Source organism: Oryzias latipes, chromosome 10, assembly GCF_053564925.1.
Source record: "Oryzias latipes strain Hd-rR chromosome 10, Olatipes_Hd-rR_3.1".
Taxonomy (NCBI): domain Eukaryota; kingdom Metazoa; phylum Chordata; class Actinopteri; order Beloniformes; family Adrianichthyidae; genus Oryzias; species Oryzias latipes.
Genome location: NC_136246.1, coordinates 33,584,501 through 33,607,579, shown reverse-complemented (window position 1 = coordinate 33,607,579; position 23,079 = coordinate 33,584,501). Strand labels below are relative to the sequence as shown.

The 23,079-nt window shown below is 41.3% G+C and overlaps 1 long non-coding RNA gene across 1 annotated transcript in view; it reads left to right on the top strand.

Moving 5' to 3' along the window:
- Nucleotides 1-23,079, top strand: part of LOC110015804 (uncharacterized) — a 144,917-nt gene that overhangs the window by 54,512 nt on the left and 67,326 nt on the right. The gene's annotated exons all lie outside the window — the stretch shown is intronic.

Below are 23,079 nucleotides of genomic sequence, written 5' to 3'. Positions count from 1 at the left end.
TCTGCTTCTATACTTGAGCGACCCAAACTATTTGGGAACACTCGTTTGATTCATTTTTATTGGTAAGCACTAGGTATGAAACGATTCTTTGTTAAAAACCAAACTGTATGTTTCACCCATGAACTAAATCATGGAGAAAGTGAGCCTTTGGATCCCACTGTATGGCAGTTTGTTTACACTGAAAATGTCACACATGTGCTAAATTTGAGGAGGCATTATTGTTTTATGACATTACACCAGGCTTAGTATGAGCCAACTGAAAGTTTTTGTCATCATCACTCGCTTGTTAGCAAATGAAGTTTTTCTGATTTTTATTTTGTTGTTGTTGTTTTGTAAAACAAATCATATATTAAACCTAGGCAAAACTGTGACCCAAAAGGGTTTGAATCGTGGCGAAATGGAATTGTTTCCTCATTATTCCACAAATGTTCTTCCTTTTTGTGATTTTTCTAATGGCTTTTTGTTCTTGTTGGTCAACAAACACTCACAGAAGTTCCCTGTCAGAACATGCTAGAATCCACATGTGGTTCCTGAACCTGAACTGGTCCAGAAAAAGTTTTACAGACTGTGTTTTTGAGTTCAGGCTGCTGTGTGAACTCTTATTAGCCGATGTCCTCCTAAGGGGGGGTTTGGTAAAACTCAAAATGTTAAATATTGGTTCTGATCAGATTAGTTCGATATGTCTCCGTCCAGAGGAGTAAGTTTATATTCGAGCTGCGAAACTTTAGTCCTTAGCGTTTTAAGAAGCTAAAAAATGTCCAGGGGCTTTTAACCGAGTTCATTAGCTACATAACAGACGTTGAACTAGAAGATTTCGTCTGAACGGGATGGAAGCTTTTTTGTGTTCAGAGGCTGATCTCTCTCCCGCTCTCTCCTTTTACTCCTCTTGGCCAATTTTCCCTGGCAGCAGGGGACGAGTGGAATGAGTCTCCTCACAGCGAGGTCCTTATCTGAGTGTGGAGGGGATGATGAAGACTGGAGATATAAGAGAGACAACCCAGAGGTGCAGACAGGCTTCACAAACCTTCTACAGGCTTTTTAAGACTTGAGAGCTTTTTCTTCTTTTGTTTCCTGTGGTTTGTTGAAGCATTTTTGTAAGTACAGTCTGCCTTCTAAGGCTGATCTATAGAGAATGGAGATAATTAATTATGAGCTTTTCTGATAATAATCTCTTTAAACACTTGCATTCAACAGCATTTGACACTTGATCAACATTGGGTTGACATTTGGATTATCCTGTACCTCTCTGAAAATCGATCTCCATTTTATAGAGTTAACATTCTGCCATTTGTTGTTTGGTGTTTTTCCTTCTGTAAATCTTATCTTCAATCTTGCTGTATTTATAACGTCTCAGTTCTGACTAATCACTTCAATTGTTGTGCAAAATTGACCCAGAATGATCTATTTTCTCATTAAGTACCAATACTGCGGTGATTTCTAAGTGATTAGCTCATGACTTTTTAAGGGATCAATGGGGTCTGCCTGTAAATCGCTTCTCTATCTTCTTTATAGACCAGTGCTTCACTGTCACAGGCCCATTCACCCATCCACACACATTCAAGTAGCATTAGCCAGACCACTGTCTGGGGTTCAGTGTTTTGCACAAGGACAACTTCAACACGCATAGTCAAACAGAGCAGGACATCCGCTGTACCATGGCTACCCCACACAGACACACTAGACCAGGGGTGGCGAGCACGCGGCTCTCAGCCAATGAGCATGCGGCTCTTTGCGTCTCATTATATTGTCGCGACCCAGGGGTTAGCCCTGCCTTCAGCCCCTAAGACTCATGGGAAGTGGGGAATCTGGGGGGTAAAACCATTAGTGAGGTGGCTATGAGCAGAAGTGAGGTTCATGATGTTTGGGTACTGATGGTAGAGTTCCAGTAAATGCACTGTTAAGCTGGTAAGAGGCAAATTAATACTTGTTTACTTGCTACAGTGGAGAGCAAGCTGAGTCGTTTCAATTTTCATAAACATGTCATCAATTAATTGTTTTTGTGACAAAGATTCATCATAAAACTTTAAGAAAATGATTTAAGACTTCTTATTTTTTTTACTGAAGGCTTAAATTAATTTATGCTACACTCAACTGAAATAAAACTTGAAATAAACACAATACTTGCTGTTGTGTTGTAGGGAGAGGAATGTGTTATGGAAAATAATACATCTTCAATTGCGTGTTTGTGTGTGCACGTCTTGGCAGGTCTGTGTGTGGTGTGGCTCTTTGACTCTCACAGCAAAAAAATTCGGCTCTTGGTGTCAAACTTGTTCGCCACCCCTGCACTAGATTTAAATCAGACTGTGAATTTTGCTTCTATTTCTTACTAACCTGGTATTGAACAGAAATCACCAGAGCTTGGATCAGGTTAACAGTTTGTCGTCTTCTGCTTGAAGGCATTCGTGTTGTTTAGAGGCCGTCTCTGATTGGTTAGCTTTTGCTCACAATAAACCAAACAGTCATTTTCAGCTAAAGAGCACAAGGTAGTGGCTGTTGTTATAATTTTTTGTTTGTCATTTTACATGGCAACGTTTGTGAAAAAGATTTAAAAAAGTAAATCTAACAACTTAAAAAATTGACAAAGTATTAAGTAGTTATTTTTATTTAAACACAAAAAGGAGACACATTTGTGAACACTTCTGATTAATTCAATTAATTGGGTTTATTAATCATAATGATTAATTCATTAGTTTATCGCTAGCATTCATAGACTGTAATACAAAATGAGTTACATACAAAAAATCATAAAAAGGAATTTTTTTAAAAAACGTTCACACTGCATGTCATGAAAAGAAAAAAATTATTTTGAAAAAATGACAAAGAAGAACACGGATAGAAGAAATCGGTCTCAAAGTTTACAGATGCATAAAGTGTATTTTCATGAGGAGTCTGTGGTTCCAAAGCTGCGCTCCTTTTGTTCTTTTACACAGTTTTGTTGGTTCCCAAAGACAAAAAGCTTTTCCATTCAGGAAACTCTCACACAGTGGGCTGAGTCTCTGCTTGTTTTCAGCATCGATTGCAGAGATCGACCTGCTGAGCCTCACAACACGCAGTCAGTAACCAGTCAGCAACTGAGTGACCGCTGCATTGATCCTCAGCTTTAGTGACTGATTAAAAGCCCTACGCCACTGTTTCCTGACTGGTTATTAACGTTCTGATTGCTTTGCTGTTTAGACAGCTCTGTTTTTCTCCTTTTATTCCTTTTTTTCTTGGTCTACAGTGATGTTTTCTCGTGTGGAGGATCAGGCAGCAGGGGCGTTCTGTGCGCAGCAGGCCGTGGGTTTGATCCCCGCTGCAGGTCGTCTTTCAGTTAAGAGCTGGCACGTTAATAGAACTGCAGCTCGATATCTCAACGTGCGTCTGCACTCGATTGTCGGACTGATAAAACAACTGATTGGCTGAGAGATCTGAGCATGGATTTCTACAGAAGAAAGTGTCTGCTCTCTTTGCAAAAGCTTTGCTGAATATTTTCTGTTACGACGATGACAGGATTTCTCCTCCCACAGTCAGTGAAAGGCGTCAGAGCTGCATGTTTTGATGGTACAGTCTTCTGGTGGAAACGGATTTTCTTCCCCACCCTTTGCAAGCTCGTCCTCCCACTCTACGCTTGTCTGGAGCTCAGCTCTGGCAATCTTTAAAGCTGTTGTGGCTTTGGTTGGCGAGGACGAATGTACAAAGACCCTGGAAAATCCCATAAACCTCCACTCTTTGAAATTCTCCAACCTGTGTGATTTTTGACATCAGAAATGCAGAGAGAGGCGGCAAAGATGTCGACGCAGTCCATGGAGGGAGATCAGGTTTCCCTTTCCAGGGTTTTTCTCACTTTTGTGATGCTTTGACTCATATAATCCAGTTATCCAGCAAGTCTGCTGTATTTATGATCTATACCAAAAAAGACAAAACATCTCAGCAGGAATGTAGATGGTTTGCCTCATTTGATGCTGTGGGGTCTTCCTAACCCACAAGCCCCAATGTCCCTCAGACCAGAGGATTTTATTTAAACTCCAGAGGAACCACAGTCCTCACCTTCTACTTTAAAACTCATGTAGGGATATGAGAGTACCACATAGTTGCCATCACTACAGTCTTTGTGGGTTTTTTTTAAAAAAATATCTACTACTGGTCACACAAGAAGGTGAAGAAGCTGAACCTCAGGTCAAACCTTTCCACTGTATGCATCAACCTTACAAGGTTTTTGTACCGAACTAAAGCGGAACTAATTATAGCTCTATGGAACAAGTACTGAATGCAGAATTAGTGGCGACTGGATCTACCAGCCTTTGTGCGGAGCTAAAGTTTCTGATAATACGACTGAACACCCCAGAGGCTAAAAACAATCATTTTGTCAAAGGCCTTAGGACTCTACAAAATAGCTAATTAGTTGTACACTATGCTGTAATTAGTTTTGTAGAGGTGAATATACAGCAGAGGGAGGACTTAGTCATAGATGTTGTTACCCCCAAAAAAGTAATTGCAACATAAAAGTATTTAACCCTTTAATGCCGGAGCTTTAGCACCAGTGTTGACGATAACGCCGTAACACTTAAGTCATTTACACAACTAACATAATTCCAATTGATCCTGAAGCGAATAAGAGAAGAAGCTTTGTTTCGCACACTTTCTATTGGCAGTGTTCACACAATCAACCCAAACCAGCTGGTTCTGATGCGGAGAAAAGCGGCTTTGCGCCTATATGCAACATATCATAAAGTGTTGCATATCAATGCAAAGCCCCTTTTCTTTGTGCCTGCATATGTTTGAGTTGTGTTAATTTTCTAAAAGGTTGAAGAATTACAGCAGTTCAGAGAATGTTAGTTTGCTGTCACTAATTACAGCTCTAATGTTAAAGTGTTTGCTTCCAAATTCTGAGATCGATATCCCAGATATCTGGATGAACTAAAACTATTAGAAAACAGCTACAATAGCTCTGAAGTGGGCAGCAGATGGGACTTCTTGGGTAGTCTATTGGTAGAGTCTTCACCAACACAGCAATAAAAGCAATCATAATATGCAAAATCTACACCAATCCTGAACTGGACCAGCCAAATAGTTTATCAAAGGATGAGCCTAACATGGTAAACTCTGCTGTTGGTAGTTTTAATTAGTTTGTAACATTTCTAGTCTTGTCGTTGCGTAAACTTTGAGTCGACTTGATAAAAGACAGTTGATGTGGATTAAACTGACAAACTTCTGCACTTTCAGGAAGGAGGAAGACTTTGTGTTTGTGGTAACAGCCACTTGCTGCCTGTGAAGTGGTTTGACAGCCAGCCCTCATAAAGAGCTTGAATAACAAGTGGTGTAACGGTGTGCTGCTGTTTCCAGACAGACGAAATAAAACCAGCTGGGAATGTTAAACAAGTTCTATCTTTTGTCACACTAGTCACAGAGATATAACATTCAAAAAATGGCCATTCCTGCTTCACATCAGTTCTTTTTATTTATTTATACATGAACACCTCCAGAACTTCCTCCCACACAAGTGATCCAGGTATTCTGGGTTCTGATTGGGATCATACTCTTTCCCTGCTGAAGGGAACTGGTCAGGGCCGGCACCAGAGGGGGTAGCTAAGGTAATTTTAGGTGGTACTCCAAACTGATTTGTTATTATCAAAACTATTTTCAAGCACTCTGTCCTCTTAGTTTGGTCTCAAGACATGTAAGTTTGGTCGGAAACTACGTTTTATTATTTTGTTTGTTGATGATTGGAAATATGATGGGTGATACATAAAATGTTCTCCAATTCTACAATGACCTTTACGGGCCTCTCATTTGTTTGTAAATCAACCTTCACCGCTCCAAACATCGTCCGGGTCATCCATGAATAGAAATGAGACACAAAGACACCCCTCCATGTACTCTTCAGGCAGAAAAACATCTGGTGGTAGCTCCTCCCACACGTGGCTGGGGCGTCAAGCTTATGAACACGTTTTTGGACAGGCCTCAAGCTATGGCAGGCAAAAAGTATCATAAATCGCCAGGAGAAATGGTGTAAAGAATGGCAAAAACGCCGGGTTTTATGCTCAAGCAGCAAATATGCCACGTGGCGAAGAAGAGGTGGTTGACCCCGGTACCCCCATAGACTCTCAACAGCTCCTCTTATGCATTACTGGTAGTTTTCCTACCACACTCCAACAACTCCTTCTTTAGACTTTTCATCTTATGACAATCTGGAAAATGTAATTTTATATAAAAATGAATTAGCAACTCCTTACAGTCACTTAGCAGCCCCAAAGCTACTGCAGTGAGAAAATCCTGGACACGGCCCTGGAACAGGGTCTTTAAAGATTATTGATGCTCCTGAGGTCATGTGGTCTGACCTGTAGGTCCGTTACCAGCTTTTACTGATGACCACAGAGCTGATGGCAGAACCCCGCCAACATGTGGGCAAGGATCAATCATCGCCTACACTGTCTCAGATTTCATTAGAAAAAAGGGAAAGAAGAAGTGATGATGTAATGCTTCACTTTATTCATGCTGTGATTTTCCCTAAGGACCTGAGAAAAGGTCCAGTTTAACACAACTAAGTAGAATACCAGCCACTTCACATTTAAGCTGTAACCTTTTATAAGTATCTTACGACTTTAGTTCATCCTGCTGTGGCAACTTTCTTGCTATGTAGCGTTAGACACCACAGATGACAGCGGTAAGGCCTGGTCGTCCTCAGGGAGTCTGACAGGGAAGTAAGAGGGGGAAAACTCAGATTGACAGGCATTTATAAAAACTTTTCAGGGTTTACATGCAGAGTCCAGGGTCCTTTCCTCTACACCAGGGATCTCAGACACGCTTATTGTGCATTTTGGCTGCACTTATTTGGTGTTGCCAACACGAATTTCCAATTTTTTTAGCCTTTCCTTGATCTCAGGTATCTGTATCGATTGTTCTGATCTTCAGTGAACAGCACCTGTTCTTTTACGAACCACAGTATGAATTCAGTTTGAAAATCTAGGAGTGGCTGACCGGCTGCTCTACAATAATTTGTAAGAACTCATGAGAAAATCCAAAAATAATTACTGAATTTGTTTCTCCTTTACTGATTTGTGTTTTAAAAAGTAAACTTAAAAAAAACATTCAACACAGACTCTAAATAGGGAGCACTTCCTCTCTGACTTCTCCACCTTCAATTTCAATAAGTCCAAGTCCAGATTTCCTGACAATCATCTTCATCCACACTGAGGGTCTCAGCTGTTTGGGAGGAAGTGCTGCCAAGTGTCCATCAGTAAGAAGACAAAAGAAGAACCGTTGATGGATTTACAGAACTGTAGAATTGGAGTCTTCTTTTGTGTTTAATAGTTATAATTCAACAGTGTTAACTGAACTGTGTTAATAAGGATGTTTAAAAGACTGGACTATTGTAACTCCCTTTATTGCGGGATCGACCAGTCTCTCCTCCACCGTCTTCAGCTGGTCCAGAATTCCGCTGCCCGACTTCTAACGGGGACCAGACGGCGTGATCACATCACACCAATACTGCGCTCTCTGCACTGGCTGCCTGTAGTTGCGTCCTAGCCTGAGCTAGACCCTTCCTTCAGTGGCCACCAGGTAAATTGAGTTTGAGACCCCTGCTCTACACTGAGTAAGCTTTTAGAGGGCTGCTCCGGAGGAACAAAGTCACTGAAGTCTATAATGAGAGCATGCTGGTATTTGTAGTTGTGTAGTTACAATTTCAGTTACCTTGGGTTCATAGATAGAGCTATTTAAACAATCCAAACAACAGCAATATCTTCCTGTGTAAAGGGTATGGATGGAGACCAAACTTCAGGAATTCAATGTTTGGAGTCATTGGTTGTAATTACGACCAGAACTGCGCCATCTCTTGCTAATAAACAGCAGGTCTGTCTAGCTGTTTCTGCTTTGATCTTTCCGTTCCTCTTGTCTGAACATCTGAAATACCCCTAAAATAAGACTGTAGTCCAGAATGTCTGGGTGCAGCTGATACTAGAGAAGAAAAAAACATTTCTAAGCACTCACTGCATTCCTTCTTTTCTAGCACAATTAAGTCCATTATGTCTATAATGATCTTGTATTGTCCATGACAACAGACAAAAGACAGTTTTGGATTTTGTTCTGAGAAGAGATGGGAAAGAAAAGAGGATTTGTCTTTTTTGCTCTTCTTTTTTATTATTATTACCAGGATTCTAAAGATCTTATTTAATGCCATCAGCAGATTGTAAACTTAAGTGAGTGAGTGAGTTGGGCTGCTTATTACCAGATTTAAGGTTACTGTGAAAGCTCAGCTTTGTGAACACTTTGGTCATTCATTGGGGGCATCAGGTCAACGTATAGATATAAGAATTCCTGGATTGCCTGAAGACACATTTAAAGTCTATTTTACGCCATTTTATTAAACACAAGTTAACATCATTAGTGTTGCTATGAAACTGCACGATTATTCTACACCCATTGCACTGAACAGAAACCTACGGTGGCAAAAAAGAGTCTTTATTTAGCCACAGATTCTGCAAGTTGTTCCCCCAAATCATTGACTATGGTCTGAAATGTTCATGATAGAAACACTTCAATTGTAAAAGACAGAATGTAACAGATAAATCCAGCAAATCACCTTGTTTGATTTTTAAAGAATTTTGTTGTATAATGGAGAAGAAAATAAGTATTTGGTTAGAAATAAAAATGTTCCCCTCCATACTTTGTAATGGAGCACTGTTTGGTGACAGCTCTATGCTTTGGTGTCACTGTGTGCAGATTGAAAGGTTTGAGACCAAACACTCGAGGCTGCGGTGCTTCATAGATGACTGCTGTTGGAAAGAGGAAGGCTGTCAACAATTGACGACGACTTAACTATAAAAATAATAATAATAATCGGCGCTAATTTGTTTGTTGTTGAAGCGTCTTTCTTTTTTTTTGTCAATTGAAGTGACTATAATAGTAATGATAAATGCAAATCATTAAAAATTCGGTACAATTCAAAGACTATTTCAAACAGTTTACCGATCTCATTTCCAAGCTTTTTAGCTAAAGGAGAAACTGACTCTTCAGAAGCAGATTTTTAAATTTCAGTCCTTTTGTCATTTGATCCAGGATGTGGGGGCAGAGATGGATAATTTTATAAAAAAATGTACTTTCAACCAACATGATGCAGTTTCTGTAACACCATTGATCTGCTCCAGCTCTAGTTTTGTCTTTTTGTCATTAATGAGTTTTCTGGGTTTGAAGTTAAAATCTTCGCGAGGTAAACCTGTGTGTAGCAGACTTTTTATGAAGTGCATCTGTCTTCAGGATCTTAAATGACTGATCAAAGCATCATCAGGACTGATGCTTATTTCCTGTCAGGCAAGGTCAATGTGTGCACAAAAGTCAATTTAGTGGATGATCTGAACTGCACACATCTATTTCTGAACCAAATGACAAAATAACTAAAACCTTCTTTTTGTTTGTTCCTCCATCTTTTGTTGTAAAAGTAGTGTTGGCATCAAACCAGTGACACCCATGTGTGGTCCGGCAGCAAGGCCAGAGGCTGAACAATGATGTGTAGCCTCTGGATGCTGCTGCAGATCCACATGTTCATCTGTAAAGGCAACAAATAAGCCAAAGATTCCTCCATTTCCAACACTGTCGAGCTTCTGAAGGGGCATCATGCATTAGTAATGGGCACCCAAAAGGCTGAGTTTCCTTTTCCATTGTGCATTCCTGAGCACGTTCACAGGCAAGAAGCTTTCTATTTTCTGGTGAGGGGTAGATGTATAAGAGAGTATTCTGAAAAATTCCTTAATCATGCTCGTCTGTTGTGTTTTATTGGTAATTAGCTGCAGGGTTTGTAGTCTTCTGAATAAACCAAGAACATCCTGCAGGCAAAGGAAGCAAAACTTTCAATAATCAAGACAATCAAGTTTGTACTTTTTTCTTTTTTATTGCATTCTAGCAAACTTTTTTTTAGCATTAGCCTTGCTAGCTTCACCAGGTCTGTGCTAGCATACTATGCTAGCTGCAAAGTTTTTAATGATCTCTACATTTCTGATCAGTGACGCCTCACCGCACGGGGATCCTGTAGCTCCTCCACGTCTGTGTCGACACAAACCACGGCAACAGGAGCACACTCTTCTTCTTTGAAGTCCATACATCATTTAGTTGCCATGGCGACTCATACAGGGTAACATGTGCACATGCCGCTTTCTGCTGTGCTTGTGTTTGACCTGCAGTGGCACACAGCAGCACAATATTAAGATGCCTCATTTCCCACCCCCCACCCGATTCTGGTCCCCCATCGTTATTCATGACGGATCAGGCGGAGCAGCAGTCGGTTCACACTCCAGCGCCGAAGTGTTGCCTTCATGCTCCAGTATCACTGACTCATCCGGAGTCTGATTCCATCACGATAACAGCCGCAGCTTTCCCTCTGACTGCGAATCCATTTGTTAGAAGCGGTGATAAATTCTACCGATGGGTTTCTGACGCCGAGCTAAAGACCTGAGAGTCCTCCTGCGTTTATTCTGATGTGTCGTAGCTGGAACAGACTTTAAAATATTCATACAAAAATAGTTTAGTTTTCTTGTTGAAATCACAGAACAGCAGAGCTGTGTTTATAGCGATCAACACTGATGCTTTTTCATTACGTGAAAACAGTAGGAATCTGGAAGCCCCCCCCCAATCATGTTAAAGAGGCAGATATCCTAAGAAGTAGATCATAAAAATGGACTGTTTATCCTCCATTATTGAACACGTTTCACCTTTCTTCTCATTTACTTCACATCTTCTCTTGACGTTAAGCTGTTTTTATGTCATTAAGTCGTCTGTCTCAAAACACTGCAGCAGATCCATTGGCTGACCTTTAGTTCACAAAGTTCAAGCTTCAAACATGTTCACACTTGTAAGAATCTCAAACTCTTGTTAGTTTAGTTTCTGTGTCTGAAAATATGAGGCGATTAGATCGATAATCTGAAACAGACTAAATTTATGGTTTAAGACTAAATCGTTTATTTTAAAGTCTTTTCCTTGATAAATCTTTTATTTGTTGGTAGACCAGGTCTTTGAATGAGAAAAGCATATGACTCTAAAAATCTACAGTCTAATTTAGACTAAAACCTAATAAAGGTTCAAAAAATCAAGCAAGCATCCGAGGAATCTCCAAAGGTTGAAGGTCAAGTTTTGTGTTCTATGTAGATGTTGACAATGTGTGGTTGTGGTGTGGGGGTCCCACGCTTTGTTTCTCCGGCAGAAATGATGCTTTTCATGATTGGGTTCTCATCTCGTAAACCACGACTTTGTGATCCTAAGCTTAGAAAACCCGGTGGAAGCTGAAGCGATGCCACTGTGCAGCCAGAAGAACTTTCAAAGATCCTTCAGACTTTCATCAGATTCTGGCTGCATCCTCATCCTCATCATCATCATCATCTTAATACCCAAGGTCTCTACTGGACTCTGTGAAGCTTGTTTGTAATGAGTTGGTCCTTTTATTCTATGAACTCAGTGGAACATCAACATGTATCAGTGTGACAAATATGCTGACGAACACGTCATCATCATGTCTCAATCGGACACAATTTCAAGAAGGAAGATGTTTGTTTTCCATTTTTGAAAAAACGAAGTATGGATTTTGTGTGTGCGTGTGTTGTAATCCTGTTCTCCTCTGTGGTTGTAAGCTGTGGTTGAACAGATAAGATCAGGAGGACCAGAGGAGGAGATGAGCTTCCTTTAGAGGAGCAGAGCCTCTCACAGATGGAGTATAAAGCTCATCTATCTGAGAGGAGCTGAGTTCAAGAAAGGACAAGCAGAGGTTTTCCTGTCCCGCTGTTGTTGTCATTCTGGGGGGGGCGTGGCCGGCCCTGGTGAGATGCAGCAGGTACAGATACCTGGGTGCTGTAAGTTACACCGTAGGGAAAGGGAATCGTTGCATCTCTAACGGACCCATCATGATTCAGGCACCACAAATCCAGTTGAGCTGCTACATTAAATCTGCTGTATTCAACAGACCTTTATCACATCACCACATGACCCAGAAGAACCTTCTAGAGCTGACCTCTGACCTTTGAAGAGGCCGCCAATGCGAGGCTAAATCAGACGCCTCGTTCCAGACGTGTTTTTCCATCCCTGGCTTTAGTGGACTGGACGTAGAGGAATGACGCCCACAGAGAGGCGTGGGTGTTCTTCATCTTTCCTTACATAACCACCGCGTATAGAATAGGAATCAACCGTCGTTTGGTTTGACTGCGTGGAAGCACAGTTGTGTTGACACACAAGAAAGATTGTTGTGATTTGCGGCGATAAATTCTGAAACGGAGGCGAGCGTCTTTGTGGGACCTTCATAAGAGGCAGCGTAGCCGCACTGGTTCTCCTCTCATCTCCCTGGATGAGAGCCACACTCGCTTTGTTTGCCACCAAGTTCCTCTAAAATCTACAGTACTAGAAGAAATGTTTAATATTCCTCTCCGTACATCAGATATTTTCTTTTCTCACAAAATCAGATATTTGCTCCATTAATATTCTCTAGTTTCCATTATGCAGAAAGAAAAATATAATGTTTTATACTCTGACCAAGGAAATGATGCCTTGGAGCTGTTTCACTGAAGGTGTTGGAATTGCACTGTAGGACAGGTGAAGAGCCACAGTGCCCCCTACTGGACAGAGAAGGTAGGACCTGTCACTGCAGGCTGAGCTGAAGAGGAGCGTCTAAAGAGGAGGAGGAGCTAGAAACAGGAAAAAAAGGACAAAAATAACAAAACTAAAGACAGTTTGTTGGTTTTGAGTTTGTTTAAGAACTGCTGAAATGAAACTTCAAATCCTTAAAGAGTAGACAATGACTTCAGCATTCTCACCTACAGACAAGAGTTTATGTTATGATGTTAATGAAGGGATCATAACATCCTTTTTCCTATTTTGAGTTGTTTTTGTCTTTGAGGTCATTTTCTTTTCCTTTAGCTTGTAATTCCCGTTGTACTTCTAATAGATGTAAAGAAAAAGAGATCTTTTAAATCAGAACTTTCTCCAGAAGAACTGCTACGTCCTATTTTAGTCTGATGTTAGCTGTTGGGTTGTAGTGTGTTCATCTGCAGGCAGGGTTTAAGTTCTGGTCCTGGTTTTCCTGTCAGAATGACGTTTCACTGAATCTGAACCTTGAATTTAATAACTGAATAACTGTCATTAAATAACTGGATCAATCTTGATTTGTCGTAGTTTTGGCTAATTTTCTGTTTAGCTGTTTTCGTGCAGAGGAGTAGAAGTAGCTCAATTAAAACCTTTATGGAAGTATTTTTATGAATAATCAAAGTACCAACATTTCTTAGTCTGATTTTTTAGATGAACTTTTTTATAGTTCTGTTCATTGGGTGGTCCTTTCAGTCTTTCTTCTCCTTCAGCTTTAACTTCATTGGTTGTTGATAGCTTTTCTATTTTCTCTTTTTCAGTCATTTTAATTTCCCCTCTTCAGGTGGACATCCCTGAGGTGTCTTCTTTATTTCCGGATTCCCTTTTTTTAGGATTTTTTTCTCACGGACAAGGAGGGTCTAAGGGCAGGGATGCCTAGTTAGTCTGTTTAGTTTAGCAATTACCTATTTTATGATTTCATGTTATTATACAATTACTGGTATGAAGCACATTGAGACAACTATCGTTGTAATATTGGGCTATATAAATAAAATTGAATTGAATAAATGTCTGTTTTTGAAAAGATTTCTCTGCGGGTTTCAATAATAACCAGACTAGGTGTATTTTTCACCTCACTGCTTCTGTAATAATACATTTTATTACTTTGTACTATTTATATTTTTATCATCATCTGTTTCCAGATCCCAAACTTACCCTGGACTTTCCTCAGACTTTATTTCAATACATTTCCTGGATTCTGTTGCGTTCAGGTCATTGATTGTGTTCAGATGTTTGTTGAAACAGCAGGACTCGCTCATCTCAGCTTTCCCTTCATAATTGAAAGAGAATCGTTGTTTTTATCTTCTTCTTAGTTGTTAAAGCTTGTGTCATTGTGTGTTTCACCTTTTCACCACCTTTGTTATGGGGTGGGTCTTCCTCTTCATGCTGTCTTCTCAGTAATGACTAGGCCTGCACAATATACCGCAAATGTATCGTTATCGCGACATTAAGCTGTGCAATATGCATACCGCAAAAGACGGCGAAAATCGCAATAAATGGTTTACTTAAATGTGCTAAAACAATCTCATGGCAGCTTGAAATATAAAACAAATGAAATAAATCCCTTTATGCATTTAACCAATCGGAAGGACCCGTTTACGTTGTTGATCAATCAGATGAGCCCTTTCATGTTTGATGTTTGCCTCCTACGTCGACAAGGGTCAGTTGGAGTATAATTTTTAAACTGTTGCAGTGAAATGGAAATGATGTTTTTGGTTGTTTTGCTGTTTGTTTATATACCGCGAATTATATCGTTATCGCAATATTAATCACCAATATCGCATATCGCGAGTTTTTCTCATATCGTGCAGCCCTAGTAATGACTAAATAGAAGTAGGTCCATAGTTGCTGTGACATGATAGGACGAGTTTGACAGAAGCTTCACTCACATGTTTTATAAACGTGAATCAGCAGTGGGGTCTACAGTTGTGACCAAAGGTTTTGAGGATGACACAAATATGAATATATGCAAATTGTTATTATAAAAACTTAAGCCGGAACCTTTTCAAATTCCAATTTCTATGTATGTCTCAACATTTTTGGCCATGACTGTATATGGGCGTCAGAAAATGGTCTGTAATTTCACCCTTTTTTATAAACCAACATGACCAACCTGAAAAAGTCCCCCCCCCCCCCCCCCCTGTTTTTGCCTCCTGTTTTTTGAGAGTTCATGTTCATGGAGACCCACCAGAGCAGGTGCTGCCATATTGGTATGACCGTTAATTACCTGTGGAAGTCCTGCAGGCGCATGGTCACAACACATCAGATGGATACGGCGAAGCCAGGAGGGTCGGCTCTAGTCATGGCACCGGGTTCTCATGATGATGGTGTCTGCGTTTGTGCATGTGTGTCTGCGTTTGTGCATGCGTGTCTGCATTTGTGCATGCGTGTCTGCGTTTGTGCATGCGTGTCTGCGTTTGTACATGCGTGTCTGTGCATGCGTGTCTGTGCATGCGTGTCTGCATTTGTGCATGCATGTCTGTGTTTGTGTATGCGTGTCTGCATTTGTGCATGCATGTCTGTGTCTGTGAATGTGTGTCTGCGTTTCTGCATGTGCGTCTGATTTCTGGATACATGTCTGCGTTTCTGCATGCGTTTCTGCATGCGTGTCTGCATTTGTGCACGTGTGTGTCTGCGTTTGTGCATGTGCTGTCTGTGTTTGTGCATGTGTGTGTCTGCGTGTGTGCATGTGTGTCTGTGTTTGCGCATGCGCATCTGCGTTTGTGCATGCGTTTCTGTGTTTGTGCATGCATGTCTGCGTTTCTGCATGTGTGTCTGCGTTTCTGCATGTGTGTCTGCGTTTCTGCAAACGTGTCTCTGTTTATGCATGTGTGTCTGCGTTTCTGCATGCGTGTCTCCGTTTCTGCATGTGTTGTCTGTGTTTGTGCATGTGTGTGTCTGCGTATGTGCATGTGTGTCTGTGTTTGTGCATGCGTGTCTGCGTTTCTGCATGTGTGTCTGCGTTTCTGCATGTGTGTCTGCGTTTCTGCATGTGTGCAGGCGTTTTTCTGTGTTTGTGCATGCGTGTCTGCGTTTCTGCATGTGTGTCTGCGTTTCTGCATACATGTCTGCGTTTATGCATGTGTTTCTGCATGCGTGTATGCGTTTCTGCATGCGTGTCTGCGTTTGTGCATGTGTGTGTCTCCGTTTGTGCATGTGTGTGTCTGTGTTTGTGCATGTGTCTGTCTGTGTTTGTGCATGTGTCTGTCTGCGTTTGTGCATGCGTGTCTGCGTTTGTGCATGTGTGTGTCTCCGTTTGTGCATGTGTGTGTCTCCGTTTGTGCATGTGTGTGTCTGTGTTTGTGCATGTGTCTGTCTGCGTTTGTGCATGTGTCTGTCTGCGTTTGTGCATGCGTGTCTGCGTTTCTGCATGTGTGTTAATGTGTGTGTATTTCTTTGCCTTCTGCGTTAACTTTTGTTTGTGTGTGCAAGACTGTGTGAGTGTGCATGTGTGTAACAGCCAGAGATTTGTTGCGAGTGCAGACCTGTTTCCAGACGAAATAGGACGGTAACACAATTATCTAAAGTCCAATTCTTTTGGGCCTTTTGTGTCTGTAAACCAAGTGAAGGATTAATGCATCTGTGGGCTTTGGAGGGCGGGGGGTGGGGGGTGGAGAGCTGTTGCTTCATTTCTCCGCTGAAAAGACTCTAAGCTGCAGCCGTCAGCGAGAAGAATCACACGTGGAGGCGGTGGAGGCAGAGCGGGGAGAGGAGGACTGGCCTTCAGTCAGAGAAACACGAGGAGGGGAGACTGAAGGAACATCATTTACACCGTCAGCCATCATGCGTGTAACCAGCACAACGGGTATTAACCACCGTAACAGGGGAGCAAAGCCATGCCTGCTGTCACCACGGCAACAGATGGGCAAAGCGCTTCTCCCTGTATACTCTGTTCCCCTCATCTGGCATAATTCACCATCCAGTGATGAAATAACGGGTAAGAGCCCCAATCTGAGGCTAAGAGAGTTTAAATTTACCCGAGCCGACACGTTGGAGATGTCACACTGCTGGGAGTTTGGCTTCCATCTTCAGTTCCGGTGAAAATCCTCATTTTGACTGGATATCAGTTCCAGAAGCAGCAGTCTGCCGAGGTCCAGACCTCACGCTGTCCGTCATTATGCAACAGAAGAAGGTACAGCGGTTACCAGAACTGATTCAAGGGAAGATTTGGATTAGACATGACACTAGTAACAGTGAAGTCCCTTCATTTTTTTTATGTCTTATGGTTTTTTACTAGTAAAAAAATTACAAGTTTGGTTGAAGTAGTTGAAGGAAACGGAGTCTTTCTTTAATGATAAGTTTTTTTCTCCAAGACGACTTCTCCACATGATTCTGATTTCTGGGAAGCAAAGGTGAAGGCCTTTTCTCAAACCTTTTGTAAACGTTTGCACTTATTTAGTGGAGCATTTGATTTTTTGTTGTTGGTGTTGTTACTTCCATCTTTGATGTTGTCTAGTACTCTCACTGTTGCATACGAGGCACGTAGTTCGAGTTTTTCTATTTTTTAAACTCCAAAGAAGTTTAAGTTTAAGGCGTAAGCCTTTACTTGTAGATTGAATGGTCAGCTTTGATATCAGTAATGCTGCATGCCTAAAAAAGTCAACTTGACTACCTAAACATATAGACGGGGAACCGATACTTTCACACTGAGAACACCAGAAGTCATTCAGGAAGTGTTTCAGGAAGTGTCGGAGCCGACTTCAAGTCTCTGGTAGTTCAGCGGATGGATTCCCCAACTCTTCATACAACCCCCTATTTATGAGCAAATCAATGGAGGCTGGTTTGTGGAGTAATTTTCCAATCATTTGCCCCTGAAAATAAAATGCTGCCTCCTGATCATTTACCATTTTTATATATTGATGAGTCCCACCTGTGTGCAGCTTGCTTTGCCTGAAGTCAGAATCCTAACCAAGCAAAGGTCTAAATATAAATTTTCTTGAAACGGCAGCGTCTTGTTTTTAAGGGAAGGCAGCCTCTCTGACTTTCCACAAATCAATCAAACACAAAACTTTTCCTTCCACACCTTTTCATTGGGTGTGAAGCCTGCAGGCTGTTGTAGCTCCACTGCTTTGGCTGTTTTTTTTTTCTTTTTTTACTCTGCAGAACAACAATAATAGCCTGCCTCACTGTCAAATAATACCCACAATGCAGTTTTTGACTCAGCACCTACACCCCCTGAGGGGGGAGACTTTTACCTCATGTATGGTCAGCTGAACATGAGATGAACTGTTCAAAAGATGTCCTAATAAGAAACTCGACCTCATGACTTATGACCATCCCTTTATTGTATGTGCCATATTTATGACATCAAGCGGGCGCATGAAGTAAATCAAACAGTCACACAATGTGGGTTGGCTACAGTACCCAGAATGCCTAGAAGGGCCAGATGGAAGTCTTCCTAATTAAGTCTGTTCATGTTACCTGCAAAACTCGAACTTAGCAGCAAGAACAACAGGAGAGAAAATACAGCTTTATTGATAAATATTCCCAACATTGGTCATTTCTTACACATAAAATACGTATAACTTTCTGCACAGTGGTGCAGTGGTTAGCGCTCTTGCCTCACAGCCAGAAGGCCACGGTTCAAGTCTTGGCTGGGGAGCATGAACCAGAAGACCAATGGGGGACCTTTCTGTGTGGATTTGGAAAACGTCATTGTTCAGTTGCAGGTATTTCTCTCTGAGTCTCACTGGCAGCGGTTTTGGTTTAAGATGTCCTGGATCCATCTTAGATCACTGAATTGGATCCATTCGGATTGTTCGAAATAAACTGATATTGACTATGAAGTGGATCAGCACCCACCCATTAAAATATGAATTGAATCATTGTTGAAATGAATCGTTACCTTTTGACCATGTAGGGATGTTTTTCTAACAATAAGAGCCACATTTTGGCTGGGTTCAAAAACGTTTAATATTAGGGGTGTGTATTGGCAATAGTCTGGCGATACGATATGTATCCCGATACGCGCACCGTGATACGATACGTATCCCGATATTTTACCGAAGCATATTTTCTTTCTTTCTTTTTTAAATATATCTGTGAAAAAACTCTACCTGAATTTCAATGTCTTCCACTGTAATAAAATGGTCAACTTCAACTTATTTAATGATCACAATGTTAAGCATTGCAACTGTATCTCATATACAAGTTGCGTTTACCAAAGCAAATTCAAAGTGCTTTTATTTTGGTAAGTTAAAATTTAGAAAGGGAACAGTCAACATTGTCTGATTTCCACAACAAAATATTTTTCAGTATAAGAAAAAACAAAGAATGAATGTTCCTCAACCATTTAAACATTGCTTAATGTAGTTTTTCCAGTACTTTTAAACGGTTCAGGAGCCTGAATGGTGCTTCAAAAATAGGGGGGGGGGGGGGCACTGATTCTTTCCAGAAACAATAAAGTGTGATGATGAGGCAGCAGGACAGAACGAAGGAAAGTTGCTTTAATGGGACAGAGGCTTTGTTTACATCAGTCTGCTCTGCTGCTCCTTTGCAGCCACGTTTTCTCACACACAGAAGTAAACTAACGCTCCTCGCCACGATGTCGGCCTTTTTCCAGAGCGTTGTACGCATCACTCTGATCCATCAGGTCGCTAAACTAGAATCTGTTGCTGGGAGGTTCTGCAGAACTTTGGCCCGCTTTGCCAATAGCATTTTGCTAAGTGCTAAGTGCATTAGCCGCTGTGAAGCTGCACTGCTTCCCTCGTTTTTTATCTGAGCCGCTAAAAAGCCCAGCAATCCTCGTTTTTATATGTTACTGGCAGCAACATGGCTCAGAGTTTCAGTTTGGTTCTCATCCCAAGTAAAAACGAAGTATTTCATGTCTCACAACAATGAAACAAGCTGCCTCTAGCTGACGTCTTCCTGTTGTTTTGTGTGGTGTAGAGCTGCTCAAAGAGACTCCATGTTCTCTGCTGCCAACTAGTGGTTGGAGGGTGAAGTGGACAACAAGAGTCAGACGCTTAAGGACATAAATAAATAAATATCGTCCTGGTAGCATTTTGAATCGATACAAGTATCGCCAAATGAACTATCGCGATATTTTGTCGAATCGATTTTCTTTTTTACACCCCTATTTAATATATACATTCTTTATTTAAACAGCCAAAGCACAACCTCAGTCTTGAAAAGGCTGATTGCCTCCATGAGACTCTATATCAAAAACAAGAAGAAAAAAATGACCATTTTTATGTCTTCATATGAGATTTTTGGACTAAAATGTTTCATTTTTGGGGTCTATATTACCTAAATTTTAAACTTTAAATTCTTTGAAATTGTTGATTGATAATTTGCAATAAATGACATGTAAATACACAGGGTTCCTTATTCTACTCTGTATTCACAGATTCTGCTGATTTGCTGGTGTCTCTGGTCTCTAACGCCCGCGAATAAGGGCGGAATCCTGTATGTGGGTTTAAAGTCAAAACCCCATTATATGTCACACACTTAGATGAGTGACATTTGTTCTCCACATTTGACCCCTGACCCCGGGGGAGCGGTGAGCTGCAGATACAGCCGCGCTCGGGAACCATTTGGTGGTTTAACCCCCCCAATCCAACCCCTTAATGCAGAGCGTCAAGCAGGGAAGCATTGGGTCCCATTTTTAGAGTCTTTGATATAACTCGGTCTGGAGTTGAACTTCCAGTCACAAGGCGGACACTCTACCATAACGCCACTGAGCTGGCGGGTTTCAACCATAAAAAACTGATACTTTGTCTTTCTCTGACAGCCGTTCTTCCATTTACTCATGATTGGTATTTGGTGGATTAAAGTTGAAAGAAATGGGACATCATGGAACACTTGTACAGCAAGTGTTTTAAATTCAGGAAGTACTTTATCTTTCTGGACACAACCAGACTTCCAGAATCCATCAGGTGGTTGGTAGAAGAGAAAAAAGCTGGGTTCTTCATCATGCTTGTGACACTGAAGAGAGACCCACACCATGACGACCAAAGAATGTTTCTGTGAGAACACGCTGAACGATGGCATGTTTGTCACACTTTGAATGGGTTTTGCAGCCAGACAGAGATTTGTTCATGGTTATAGCAGTCTCTCTGTGGAGGGTTCTTGTGCTGTGTTTGGCTTGCTTTTGAAAGCGTGTTATCAATAGACCACGTCTGAAAGAGAAAAGCGTCTGAGTGCTGTTTCAATGTCAGTGTCAGCTCACCACACTGCATTATAAATGCTTCCTTTCAAAAACGACTGGAAAAAATGTGAGTAATGTTGAAGTCTGAATGTGAAAGAAGTCATGAGTGTCATTACAAAGAACTTAAAGATGAATAGGCTGACAGCTGCTGTGGGGCAAAGATTCAGAAATGAAGGACCTCTCTTTTTTTTCTACGGGATTTCCAGATATTTAAGCCAGTTTTCATTTTTTAACCTTAAATGAAATGTCATCCTTAAATGTGTGACTCATAACATGGACTTACATTTTAAAAGAGAACTTTTTCTTTTAGTGATGTGATGCCAAAGAAAAGGCATTGAACCAATAACGAGCTTTCTATAAAACCATTTGAAAGTTCATCGCAGGTTGGAGGGATTTAAGTTTAAATGTCTGCTAAAGGGAATTTTAAACCAAAACTGAATTAGGTCTTGAACCTGAGCATAATATGTTCAAGAGCAAACAAACCTGGTTTTAACATTTGTTTTTGCTAGCCAACGGCGAAGGAATAGAAATGAATAATTCGTGTAGGACGGTACGACCAGGGGACGAGTTGACCCGACATCCAGGTCTCAGGTGTTCCTGGAAGTGAGAGTTCTCTGAAATGAGGAGAGGCAGGAGGCGGATGGAGGAGCTTGAAGTGTTGGTGCTTCGGGGCTGGTGGCTGAGGTTTCTTGATAATTCAGACAGGTTTGCAGAAGATCTGTTGTGTTGAATTTTAAATCTGCAAATCCCAAAAAGCTGTTTAATCGTCTTTGAATTTACTGAAACCAAAGTCAACAATAAATAATCTCAGCATTAATTCTAATTAAAGATGAATTGCTATACATCAAACAACGGACAGTTTTGGGTTGATCGTTGAACAGTCGACCAGCCCCCCACTCTCAGTAGGGAGCTGAAGGGTTGTTGGGAATTCAACCATCCCGTCTATATGCAAAGCTGGGCGATATGGCCGAAAAACATTTTTGAAATTCTTTCAAAGGTGAAATATTTTACAGTTGGACCAATTCATTCAGATTTTTTTTCAAAAGTGGCCATTCTAGACTTAACAGTCTGTTGAAATGCTAATGGTCAAAGTTTGTAAGGAAGAAAGTATCAGTTTATTCAGTAAAGTCAAAGCATTCAACAAAGAAAACTGATTGGTACAGTTGTTCAAGACACTTGGATCTAAACAATTCATCAGTTCTGACTCAGCATGTAGTGTGTTGTTGTTGATTTATCTTCTTTTGAACAGAAGAAAAAAATAAAACTGACAGTGTCTCTCATCTATTGCTAAAGTTTGATTTGAGTTCCTTTTTTCTCTTTTCATATCGTCGTCAAAATTTACTGCTATCTTGACAGTTCCTGATTATGAAGGTTGACATGGTTTCCATATGACATTTTAATCACTAACTTCTAAAACACAGCACTCAAAAAAAGCTGTGGAGGTTTGATGAGTCAAAAGATTTTTGTCCGCCATGTTGAACTTGCTTCTACGCGCAAGGTAGAAGCGTTAGGTTACAGGGGGCTGAGGTGAAGAAGGTGCAGGAGTTTAAGTACTTGGGGTCAACAGTTCAGTGTGATGGGGAGTGTGGAAAAGAGGTGAAGAGGCGAGTGCAGGCAGGTTGGAGCGGGTGGAGGAAAGTGTCAGGAGTGTTGTGTGACAGAAGAGTGCCAGCAAGACTCAAAGGAAAGGTGTACAAGACAGTGGTGAGACCAGCTCTGCTCTATGGGTTAGAGACGGTAGCAGTGAGACAGAGACAAGAGGCTGAGATGGAGGTAGCAGAGATGAAGATGTTGAGGTTCTCCTTAGGAGTGACCAGGTTAGACAGGATAAGGAACGAGTACATCAGAGGGACGGCTCATGTTGCCCGTGTTAGCGACAAAGTCAGAGAAGCCAGACTGAGATGGTTTGGACACGTTCAGAGGAGGGATAGTGGATATATTGGTAGAAGGATGTTGGAGATGGAGCTGCCTGGCAGGAGGGCAAGAGGACGGCCAAAGAGGAGATACATGGATGTCTTAACAGAGGACATGAAGTTGGCTAATGTTAGGGTAGAAGATGTTCATGATAGAGCGAGGTGGAAAAGGATGATTCGCTGTGGCGACCCCTGATGGGAAAAGCCGAAAGAGAAAGAAGAAGATGTTGAACTTCGACCATCAGAATAATTGAGCACAATGATTCCCAGCATGGCATCAAACCTGCAGCGCGACAAGTGAGAGACTCGTGGAGTAGGAACAATCCAGACATCTGCTAGACCGACAGTTGTGGGAGATCTGTGCCTAAACTACAAGGAAGGGGAAACCTAAAGGAGTCGTCCAAAAATAGTCGTAACCCTTGT